Source organism: Phodopus roborovskii, unplaced genomic scaffold (genome assembly GCF_943737965.1).
Source record: "Phodopus roborovskii unplaced genomic scaffold, PHOROB, whole genome shotgun sequence".
Taxonomy (NCBI): Eukaryota; Metazoa; Chordata; class Mammalia; order Rodentia; family Cricetidae; genus Phodopus; species Phodopus roborovskii.
In genome coordinates this window covers 15,710,502-15,722,903 of record NW_026126585.1, presented here as the reverse complement: position 1 = coordinate 15,722,903, position 12,402 = coordinate 15,710,502, and positions in this window count along the sequence as shown.

Genomic DNA, 12,402 nt, shown 5'->3' with positions numbered 1-12,402 from the left:
GGCAGTGGCAGGCAGATCTCTGAGTTTGAAGCCAGCCTGGTCTACAGATCGAGTTCCAGAACGGCCAGGACAATGCAGAGAAACCCTGTCTCGAAAAACAAACAACAAAACAAAATGTCTTGATCTAGATATGTATCACCATTTCTAAACATCCCCAACACCTGTGTGCTGCTGAGCAGATCAAGATGCCAGTGGATTCACACAGACAAAAATGGATGCACAGCAGAGGCAAACACACAGACCTGGCCATCAGAAGTACTGAACAGGGCTGGAGAGAAGGCTCAGCAGTTAGGAGCACTGGCTGCTCTTCCAAAGGACCAGGGTTTAATTCACGGCACCTGCACACTGGTCCACAACCAGCTACAACTCCTGTTCCAAGGGATCTGGTGGGTTCTTCTGGCCTCCCAGGACACCGGGCACAACTGTGCTGCACAGATGTATGTATGTATGTATGCAAAATACCCACACACATAAGATAAACAACAACAAAACTATTTAAGAACTACCGAATAGAGCAACCGAGTACTGGAACTCAACTTTTACTCTGTGAAGGGAGGCTCGGGAGGTGGCTCGGTGACTCGAATCTTGGGTGTAGACGTTTGGGCAGGGTATGCCGGGATGTCTAGGCTGAGTGGAGCCACTCTTAGTCCTATCTACTTCATACCCCAGCCCTGAGAAGAGGCACTTCTCACGCTCACACAATCACCAGCTATCTATTTAAAGGCCCTTGAGGAAAACAAGCCTTCCATGGACTCACTGGGAATAATGTCCACTTCTGTCCTCCTGCACTCCGTAGCCTGAATGTGTCCCATGCTGGGGACTGGGTGGGATGCGGGAGCACCTCAGAGAGAGATACTGTGACATGTGCTGAGTGCAAGGTGTGGGCAGGAGCACAGATGGGTCTGCTGCGGGGGTGGGGGGTGGGGCAGGCGTGGGGAAGGCAGGTGTCAGGCACATCTTGGGGAGATGACTAATAATTAGCTCCTCACTCTCAGGAAGTTTTCCGTTTAACAAGAGAAATAAGTTAAGGGCAGAGTTTACCCTATAATCTTTGGGAGGATGCAGGAGGCCCCTCAAGGTGGCATGAAGTACAGGGCAGAAAAGTTGGGTCTTACTTGGCTCGGGAGTTCAAGGGAAGGGACTTGAGGTGTGAATGAGACTTACATTAGTCTCGGGCATGAAATGGGAGTGTAGGGGGGGAGGAGAAGAGAAAGTCAATTGACTTGCTGTCTGTGTAACTGCCAGCCGTAAGGACCCGGAGTGTCTGCTCCCCAGGACTGTCTTGGTACAGATGCTCAACTTCTTCCCCTTTACTCAGGGAGAAGAGCAGATGCGGGCTCAGCACACCATGGGCCTCCAGCCAGAGACATTGGTCATTAACCTGCCTTCTCCTTAGGGCTCAGATGAGTTATGGTCCTGTGTCACCTTTTAACCCCACTCTGTGGTGGACAGTAAGGCCTGGGTGCGTGGACCTTGCCCTCTCAGTGGCTGGTGGGACTGTGTGAACGGGACCCAGCCTGTTAGAGCTGGTTCTCCAAAACTAGGACTTGTGAATCCATTGAGTCTGGATAAACGACATAGTCTAAGAAATTGAGTTGTCTGGCTCAAAGCTGCCCTCTTCTGGCCAAACTGAGAATTGACAGGCTTGTGGGCTGACTATCAGCGGTTATAGTGATGTCTACCTACCATTTGTTGAAACAACCTGAGTTGTAAGTATCCTACATATAGTATCACCAGTTAGGAAGTAGTGTAGCCTAGCAGGAGGCAAATAAAACCTGCTCAGCCTGACATCGTGGCTGTGCTGTTTTACATTACCTTGTGGGGCCCAGAGAAGTTCCAGAAATACAGAACGGAGCTAGTGAGTTACAGTCTAAAATTCTAGCAAGTCCTACAAGGAATGCGACAGCCTTAGCTGTCCTGTCCCGGTGAACCCCTCCATCACTAGGGACCAGCATGTGATTATCCCCACTGTGTAGATAAGTAAGCTAAGACACAGAAAAACAAAGAATCTGTTCCTTTCTACAGGATCCCAAACATGGCACCAGAAATGGCGGTTTGCCATCTCGATTTGGTTGGGTGAGGAGTCTGGTTTGCCCAGGCTCCTGATGCTCTGAGTTCATGTATGAAACATGTCACATGTCTCTCTCGTGAGCTTGCTGTAGTATCAAATAGTTTCCTATCTGTCTGCTTGGGCTTTTGCTGGCCCTCCATCTTTCCACACCACCCCCCACCCTCCACACCAGTCCTGGCGGAGATCCAAGCGCGTAGCACTGTGGCTGTACAGCAAGGACTTAACAGACACTTGAGCTCTGTGGAGCTGTCCCAGGCAGGAGGACAGTGAAGATAAGCTCAGAGCTAATGGGTGATTGTTGAAACTGCCCAAGGCTCTAGAACTATGCTGGGGGACACGGGGAGGGAGGGAAAGAAGGGCCTGTTAACTACGCCACATGCTGATATTTAAGCTCCTAAATATGGTGCTTGGGTGCTGGGGGTTTGAGGGGTGGATGCCCAGCTAGTTTTTAATTCTAGGGGTTCCAGTCAGAGGTTTGCAAAGGATGCCTCACCTCACTGCTAATGACAGAGCACGAAGGTCTTCCTCCTTTCCCATTCCTTGTCCCACTTCCTCTTCCTGGTCTCTGAGGTTCTGTAAACCCCCTTCTGGGGGATTCAAAGCCCGGCTCGTCTGCGTCTGCCTTTAGGCAGGTGTTAGAAGTTACCGGAGTCCCCTAGTGCGTGCGCCCAAGTCACCCAGTACTGATGACGGGCTACAATGACTACAAGTCTCTCCTGTTGTTAACACTCCGTACCCACAACCTTGCTCTCCCTTCCCTGAGCCCTGGGCCAGAGGCTGTGTGGGTGTGCAGTTGATGGGGATGACACGAGGAACGCAACAGCCTGAGTGACAGTCAGAGACGGGCTCCTCTGTCTGCTGGTCACATGACCTGGACCAGTGCCTCAGTTTACCCTGTCTAAGGAAACCTTGAATGGTTTTGTACAGAGTTCTAGGCTCCCCAGCAGGTGGGGCTCATGGCAAGGTGCCCTGTGGCTCGGGGCCTGGCAGCTTCAGTTCATATAAATGTCCCCTCCCCAAAAGTGAGAGAGTATTTTCTTCCTGCTGGCTCTGCCTCAATCCAGGGGAGACCCGGACTGACTAAGAAATACAGACGAGGAATATGTACCCAGATTGTGGGGGGGTCCAGTGCCCCCTCTCTCTGCCTTGTGTTTGGCTTCTGCTGCCAACTCAAGCCCTTGGCCTCCCAAGCTGATCCTGGAATGCTAACACCAAGCAAAGCACATTCTTTAGCCGGGTCAGCAGCTCCTGGCCCTGGGTAAATGAAGGTGGGAGCCAGCATTCCTCATGGCCTGAATAACACCGGTACAGTCTGGTATTGGGGGGTTGCCATTGCAAGGTGGACTAGCAAGCCACTTAAAAGCTGACCTATGGCTCTCGGTGACTCCCACAGCATAGAGCCGAGAGAGCCCGGTCCATAAGCAAGGCGGGCAGAAGTTCTGCTCAGCTTCCAACCTGGTTCTATGTCCACAGAGGCTTGGGAAGAACCTAACAGGGACAGTAGACAGCATAAGGGTTCCTCTCTCGATCAGACGCTCTGGGTCACATAGGATAGTGGCACCATCACAGCCCAAAGAGACCTCAAAAATGTGGGGGAGAGGCCTGAGACCACAGTGGCTCACCTTTGCCACACACAGGAGAGGTATTCAGGGTGGAGGGGACAGGTGTATAGGGAGGGACTAGGAGAGAAGGGAGGCTGCAGTACTGAGTGACAGGGGGCAGGCTGGAAGGCTAGCCTTTCTGGAAATTTTATGAGGATTAGGAGGTTAGAGTTCCATAGTATGCAGTCAGACTTATAGGCAAGGTCTCTAGAAGGGACGAGGGAGTCCAGGGAGTGCCTGAGCAGAGAGGGTACTGAAGTGTCTCTGAGTGGTGATAGGAAGCTAGTCATTGTGTGTGTGAGCACGAGGGGCTGTCCAGGGTAGAGCCTGCTGCCCTAAGGCGCTGGAAACTCGGGTGGCAGGTATAACAGGGACAATGTAGAGGAAAAGCTCCCAGTCAGTCCCCTTCTACAAGTAGGGGTGTAGAGCAGGGGTATCTGGGAAAGTGATTTATCTATTACTCTTTTCTTACATATGTTTGCTTTTGAGACTGAGTTGCTAAACATAGGACCAATGCCTACTTCCCATTGGGTGGTTTGCTATGAAGATTTTGAGTCCTTACCTTGTTCAGGTGAGCGAGCAGGGTAGGACACTTGGAAACAGTGACCCCAGCCCATTGACCCAGCCACGTGGTCTAAGGCTAACCACAGGAAAAGCCCCAAGAGCCCAGTTGCAGCCCTGACAAACCGCAAGGCCACTATCTACCAGCCTGGATCCAACCTGGCTGTTTCCCATGGTATAGGCAAACAAGAAGACAAATTTTGAGTCCCCACCGCCCTCAGGCCCATCAACTCTAAGGTGTCTCATTGTACACCAAGAGTCTAGACACTTCTCTGTTCTCATCCATCCTTCCAAAGACCCTCTGAATCATCTAGGAACCATTTCCTGTTTGGAGGGTGGAGGTGGCTCAAAAAAAAAAAAAAAAAAAAAAAAAAAAAAAAAAAAAGCAGTCTCTGGAGAGATCTGGAGATCTGGTCAAATTAGGAGACGGGGCTGAGGCTCTGGCTCTCTCTGGCTCCTCCCTAGGGAAAACCATCTGTCTCCACTGCACACCACTGCAGTCCTGAGCTGGCACGGTGCCAGGTACCAGCGAGGTAGCAAGCAGAGAGGGTGAGGAAGGCCTGGTACTTCTCCCTTCTTGGTGGAGCCCAGCGGCCTTCTCAGGAGTCAGAGTACAGGGTACTTTTAGGCCTGTCTCCTCACTTCAAACGGGGGGGGGGGGGATTCCAGCCTGAGCATGGTTCAAAAACTCCCTCTAGCTGTGGTGGCAAACTATGGCCTAGGATAGTTAGGGAAAGGGGTTCTGCCACGGCAAGAGCTACAGAATCTTGTTGCAATTCCTTGTCCAAAGGGTAATGGCTCTGAGCTTGGAGGCATGGCCAAATGGTTGGATTGAGAGAATTCTGAGCCAGGTGTGGTGGCCTATGCCTTTAATCCCAGCACTCAGAAGGCAGAAGCAAGCAGAACTCTGAGTTTGAGGCTAGCCTGGTCTACATAGCAAGTGCTAAGCCAGCAGAGGCTACATAGTAAGACCATGTCTCAAAAAAGGGTGGGAGGATTCAAACTTGGGTCACTACCTGTAATTGAGAACATATGTGTATGCATGTGAGAACAAAGCTATGTGCACGGCAGATGTCTGTAAGGGAATGTGTACACATGTTTGTGAAGATTGTGTGTGACTGTGTCAGTGAGCGTGGGTGGAGAGTGTGCCCAGAAAGGTATGTCTGAATAAGAGGGTATATGAGGAGTGCATGTGTAAGCTGAGTGAGGGTGCAGTTGTGAAAGAGAAAGAAGGTGGAGAGTAGGGTATGGGGGTATAGGGTATGGGGGGTATGGGGTATGGGGGTATAGGGTATAGGGTATAGGGTTTAGGGTATAGGGTATAGGGTATAGGGTATGGGGTTTAGGGTATAGGGTATAGGGTATAGGGTATAGGGTATGGGGTATAGGGTATAGGGTATAGGGTATGGGGGTATAGGGTATAGGGTATAGGGTATGGGGGTATAGGGTATAGGGTATAGGGTATGGGGGTATAGGGTATGGGGGTATAGGGTATGGGGGTATAGGGTATAGGGTATAGGGTATAGGGTATAGGGTATAGGGTATAGGGTATAGGGTATGGGGGTATAGGGTATAGGGTATAGGGTATAGGGTATGGGGGTATAGGGTATAGGGTATAGGGTATGGGGGTATAGGGTATAGGGTATAGGGTATAGGGTATGGGGTATAGGGTATGGGGGTATAGGGTATGGGGGTATAGGGTATGGGGGTATAGGGTATAGGGTATAGGGTATAGGGTATGGGGGTATAGGGTATGGGGGTATAGGGTATGGGGGTATAGGGTATAGGGTATAGGGTATAGGGTATGGGGGTATAGGGTATAGGGTATGGGGTATAGGGTATGGGGTATAGGGTATGGGGGTATAGGGTATAGGGTATGGGGTATAGGGTATAGGGTATAGGGTATAGGGTATAGGGTATAGGGTATGGGGGTATAGGGTATGGGAGTATAGGGTATGGGGGTATAGGGTATAGGGTATAGGGTATGGGGGTATAGGGTATGGGGGTATAGGGTATGGGGGTATAGGGTATAGGGTATAGGGTATAGGGTATAGGGTATAGGGTATAGGGTATAGAGTATGGGGGTATAGGGTATAGGGTATGGGGGTATAGGGTATGGGGGTATAGGGTATAGGGTATAGGGTATGGGGGTATAGGGTATGGGGTATAGGGTATGGGGGTATAGGGTATGGGGGTATAGGGTATGGGGGTATAGGGTATGGGGGTATAGGGTATGGGGGTATAGGGTATAGGGTATGGGGTATAGGGTATAGGGTATAGGGTATAGGGTATGGGGGTATAGGGTATGGGGTATAGGGTATGGGGGTATAGGGTATGGGGGTATAGGGTATAGGGTATAGGGTATAGGGTATGGGGTATAGGGTATGGGGGTATAGGGTATGGGGGTATAGGGTATGGGGGTATAGGGTATGGGGGTATAGGGTATGGGGTATAGGGTATAGGGTTTAGGGTATAGGGTATAGGGTATAGGGTATGGGGTATAGGGTATAGGGTATAGGGTATAGGGTATAGGGTATGGGGGTATAGGGTATAGGGTATAGGGTATGGGGGTATAGGGTATAGGGTATAGGGTATGGGGGTATAGGGTATAGGGTATAGGGTATGGGGGTATAGGGTATGGGGGTATAGGGTATGGGGGGGTATAGGGTATAGGGTATAGGGTATAGGGTATAGGGTATAGGGTATAGGGTATGGGGGTATAGGGTATAGGGTATAGGGTATAGGGTATGGGGGTATAGGGTATGGGGTATAGGGTATGGGGGTATAGGGTATGGGGGTATAGGGTATAGGGGTATAGGGTATAGGGTATAGGGTATAGGGTATGGGGGTATAGGGTATAGGGTATAGGGTATAGGGTATGGGGGGTATAGGGTATGGGGTATAGGGTATGGGGGTATAGGGTATGGGGGGTATAGGGTATAGGGTATAGGGTATAGGGTATGGGGTATAGGGTATGGGGGTATAGGGTATGGGGGTATAGGGTATGGGGGTATAGGGTATGGGGGTATAGGGTATAGGGTATAGGGTATGGGGGTATAGGGTATAGGGTATAGGGTATAGGGTATGGGGGTATAGGGTATAGGGTATGGGGGTATAGGGTATGGGGGTATAGGGTATAGGGTATAGGGGTATAGGGTTTAGGGTATAGGGTATAGGGTATAGGGTATAGGGTATAGGGTATAGGGTATGGGGGTATAGGGTATAGGGTATAGGGTATAGGGTATAGGGTATAGGGTATAGGGTATGGGGGTATAGGGTATAGGGTATAGGGTATAGGGTATGGGGGTATAGGGTATGGGGTATAGGGTATGGGGGTATAGGGTATGGGGGTATAGGGTATAGGGGTATAGGGTATAGGGTATAGGGTATAGGGTATAGGGTATGGGGGTATAGGGTATAGGGTATAGGGTATAGGGTATGGGGGTATAGGGTATGGGGTATAGGGTATGGGGGTATGGGGGTATAGGGTATAGGGTATAGGGTATAGGGTATGGGGTATGGGGGTATAGGGTATAGGGTATGGGGGTATAGGGTATAGGGTATGGGGGTATAGGGTATGGGGGTATAGGGTATGGGGGTATAGGGTATGGGGGTATAGGGTATGGGGGTATAGGGTATGGGGGTATAGGGTATGGGGGTATAGGGTATGGGGGTATAGGGTATAGGGTATAGGGTATGGGGGTATAGGGTATAGGGTATAGGGTATAGGGTATGGGGGTATAGGGTATAGGGTATGGGGGTATAGGGTATAGGGTATGGGGGTATAGGGTATGGGGGGTATAGGGTATGGGGGTATAGGGTATGGGGGTATAGGGTATGGGGGTATAGGGTATAGGGTATAGGGTATGGGGGTATAGGGTATAGGGTATAGGGTATGGGGGTATAGGGTATAGGGTATGGGGGTATAGGGTATGGGGGTATAGGGTATAGGGTATAGGGGTATAGGGTTTAGGGTATAGGGTATAGGGTATAGGGTATAGGGTATAGGGTATAGGGTATGGGGGTATAGGGTATAGGGTATAGGGTATAGGGTATAGGGTATAGGGTATAGGGTATAGGGTATAGGGTATGGGGGTATAGGGTATGGGGGTATAGGGTATGGGGGGTATGGGGGTATAGGGTTTAGGGTTTAGGGTTTAGGGTATGGGGGTATAGGGTTTAGGGTATAGGGTATGGGGGTATAGGGTTTAGGGTATAGGGTATGGGGGTATAGGGTATGGGGGTATAGGGTATAGGGTATAGGGTATGGGGGTATGGGGGTATAGGGTATGGGGGTATAGGGTATGGGGGTATAGGGTATGGGGGTATAGGGTATGGGGGTATAGGGTATAGGGTATAGGGTATGGGGGTATGGGGGTATAGGGTATGGGGGTATAGGGTATGGGGGTATAGGGTATAGGGTATAGGGTATAGGGTATGGGGGTATAGGGTATAGGGTATGGGGGTATAGGGTATGGGGGTATAGGGTATGGGGGTATAGGGTATGGGGGTATAGGGTATAGGGTATAGGGTATGGGGGTATGGGGTTATAGGGTATGGGGGTATAGGGTATAGGGTATAGGGTATAGGGTATAGGGTATAGGGTATGGGGGTATAGGGTATAGGGTATAGGGTATAGGGTATGGGGGTATGGGGGTATAGGGTATGGGGGTATAGGGTATAGGGTATAGGGTATGGGGGTATAGGGTTTAGGGTATAGGGTTTAGGGTATAGGGTATGGGGGTATAGGGTTTAGGGTATAGGGTATGGGGGTATAGGGTATGGGGGTATAGGGTATAGGGTATAGGGTATGGGGGTATAGGGAACATAGGGTCTAGGGCATAGGGAATGTAGGTTCTGGGGACCTGGGGTGCTGCGGGCAGTGCACAGAGCTGGTGTAAGGCAGTCAAGGCACCCGGTCTGCAGGTGTGGTGTGCTCTCTCACCCTCAAGAGTGACACCACCTGGCTAGCGAAGGTGAAGTCTGAGCACTTTGCTCCGTGGAGGGGACAAGGGCCCTGGGAAACAGAGGAGAACGCCACCCGCCTTGACACTGATTGACACTCAGGGCATTGGCTCTGGCAGCCATCTGCCCCATCCCCTGCTTCCTCAGGGACCGCGCCTCCTTCCACTATGGCTGGGGAGGGACAAGGTCAGAGAACACCAAGTGGTCCACTCTAAGCCTCAGCTCCCCTCAGGGTCTGCTCAAACCTGGCCTTGCCTTGGCCTCTTCCGGCTGCACACTCTCTGGCACTCGGGCTCTTCTCTGGAGGCCCAGCTCTAACAGGGGACTGAAGCAGGAGGCTCAGGGCTCGGGATTACTGCTCTCCCTGCTCTGCTCATCATGCTTGATAGGGTGGCGAGCTGATTTGTGTTGTCCTCCCCCTCCCCCAGAACCATATGTCGATAACCTTGGAAACTATATGTTTATTATATGCATTATATACTAACACAATATATAAGTAATAAAGAATCCATGATGTGATATAATCGCCTTAAAATGGAGTCATATTGGATATGCATGGGCTTCAGTCCGATGACCGGCGTCCTCATCAAGTCGGGGGAACTTGGACACAGTCATGCTGGAGTGGCTGTGTGAAGACAGGTTTAATTGAGACTCCACTGCTGCAAGCTAAAGGACTTCCAGGTTGACGCTGAAGCTAGGAATAGCCGTAGGGATCGTCCCCACCTAGACCATGCCTTCCACGAGCCATCAGCCAGAGCACAGCCCCTCTAAACTCTGATTTCACATTTTTCACCTCCAGATGTGGGACCCAAATTTCCAGCTGTTTCCAGCTGCCCCCTAGTCCGTGGTCTTTTCTTTAGGGCACTCCTGGAAAGCAACCCTCCCATGACAATTTTCACTGGCTCCATTTGTCAAAGCCACTTACTTTGTTTACCTCTTTGGCTCTTGCCTGAGTCCTGCCTTGTGCCAAGGCCACTGCACTGTTCCATCTCCCGCACTGAAGCCACCACTGGAATTCCCTCTGAGCCCCCGGCTAAGGCTTTGGGCCTGTTCTGATAGATCGCGTGGGATCTAGCTTCATGCATGAAGCCCCCTGCCGTTCTGGCGTGGGGGCGAGGCGGTGTTCATAGGGTAGGGTCAGCTGTTCACCCCCAACATGCATCAGCTGTACCATCAGGGTGCCTAGATGTCTGTTTCTTTTTTAAGGGGGCAGGGGTTGGAAAAGTGACCACACTTCTCCTCCGGCCGGAGCTGGGGTCGGTGGGCGGTTGAGTGGGGAATCCCATAAGATCAATGCAATTGCAAGACACAGTTGGAGGTCATCGACGGTGCTGCTTCTGCAGTGTATGTGAGAAGTATGGAACCACACACTTCAACATGGCCACAGCCATTGATGGCTTCTCTCGCTCCCCAGTGTGGTTTCCCAGTCATCCCACAGTAGAACTTGGGCAGGGGTGACCCTAGCACATACCAGCTCCAGCCTTGAGTTGTTCTGATTCCAGTGTCTACTTCAACCTTATAGGAGGGCTGGCCCTCAAGGTTCCAAGTCTTAAAAGGATTCAGCTCTATCCACAAATGTGGAGCCATTATGCCTGGAGAAAGCTCCTTTTGTGGCTTGGCTCATCTTGGGTTGGAGATGATGTGGGCAGGGCAGCGAGAAAATGGGATAGGGAGATAGAGTCAAGTGTGAAACAGCTTGCTCCACGAAGCCCCCCAGCCATTTTTTCCCTAATGGTTAGAGAGACTGAATGGAATTGGATTCAGAAGCAATGGAGGCTTCTTTGTGGTCTGGTCTTCAGGGGAACCATTGGCCACAACCTTCACAACTTTGGTGTGAAGAAACATGTTCGACCAGCAGGTGGCAGTGTCCTCTTGGACGCCAAAGAAGAAAGAAATCAGGGTATCCTGAGAAAGGAGCCAACAACCCACCATTCCTTAAAGATCCAGGTTTCACCCAGTCCTTGAAGATCCTTCTGGAAGTGCCACCCCACCCCTTCAACAGAAAGAGCTCCTTCTGACAGCTCAGACTCCTTAGGCGGTAACTGCCTGAGCCTTATGAGCCTTCTGCTAAGCACTGGCTCTTCCATAGCCTTGATAGGGATTTTAGTCTTTGTGTTCTCGGGGCTAAGTGGTTAGGTTTGGTTTCTCTGCTGGGATTGTCAGGTAAGTACTCTTCCCCAAGCTGGGACCTATTGGGGGTGAATGACTGGGGCCCTGGAAGCACAGAGATGTGCTGTGCAGGCTACAGGGACACACATTGGTATCCACCCCTCTGGTCTTTTTCCCCTCACTTGTTTTCCAAGCCAGCGGACCGTTCTTTCATCCTTTGATGCTGGACTGAACAAGGTTAGCCGTGGGTATAACACGACAAAGGCCGGATGATCAGCTGCCTCTTGGAGAGGGGGACAGCTACGACAGAGGGAAGGTAGAACCTCTACCAAGGTCATGGTCAAGAACAGGTAGCCAACAGGCCCCTATTTAGCCTAAGGACACAGGGGGAAATGGTCTCCTGGGTTTTCTATCCACCATCCAGGACTCCCCCGCCTTGTCTCCAGAGTCCAAAGAAGACGGCAATAGAGATGTCATCATTGTGCTGCTGTTATTAACCAGAGTGCAATTAATCCACCCTTTGTGGATTTGGAAGCCACAGTGTAAATGACAGGGTTTCTCCCAGAAACACTCTTGAGAGCTGTTGAGCACAGAATGGCCGGGCCTCAGATGGGGGAGGGTGGCAGAAGGCAGAAGATATTGATACTCCATCGCCACACGTCCAACAAGGACCTCAGAGGAGGGGTCTTTTCTGCCAAGGCTGTTGGCCTGGCCTGGTGTGTGAGCCCCCAACTACCTTCCCTACACATCTGTCCAATTCCTGACTCATGCTTCATGAGTTTGTCTCATGACAAACTAGCTTGGAGATGGGGAAGGGCAACAAGGCCCCCTCCGCCTGGGTGACAACTATGCCCCCACCCCAGGAGGCAGGTGAGAGGGCGGAGCACTTCTATGCCTCGCTGTGCCTGAGCACTGGTTGAGGATGCCTATCCTATCCTCCCCCACCCCCACCCCACCACAGCCCAGCTCTCATTTATGGGTGGAGTCAGCTGAGCTTTCTGGGGTTGGTAGGTTAGGGGGCAGAGGGGCTCACTGAGAGCTGGCCCCACTGGCTCGTAACAAGAGTTGGAGACCGAGGATGTATCCCTCATGTCC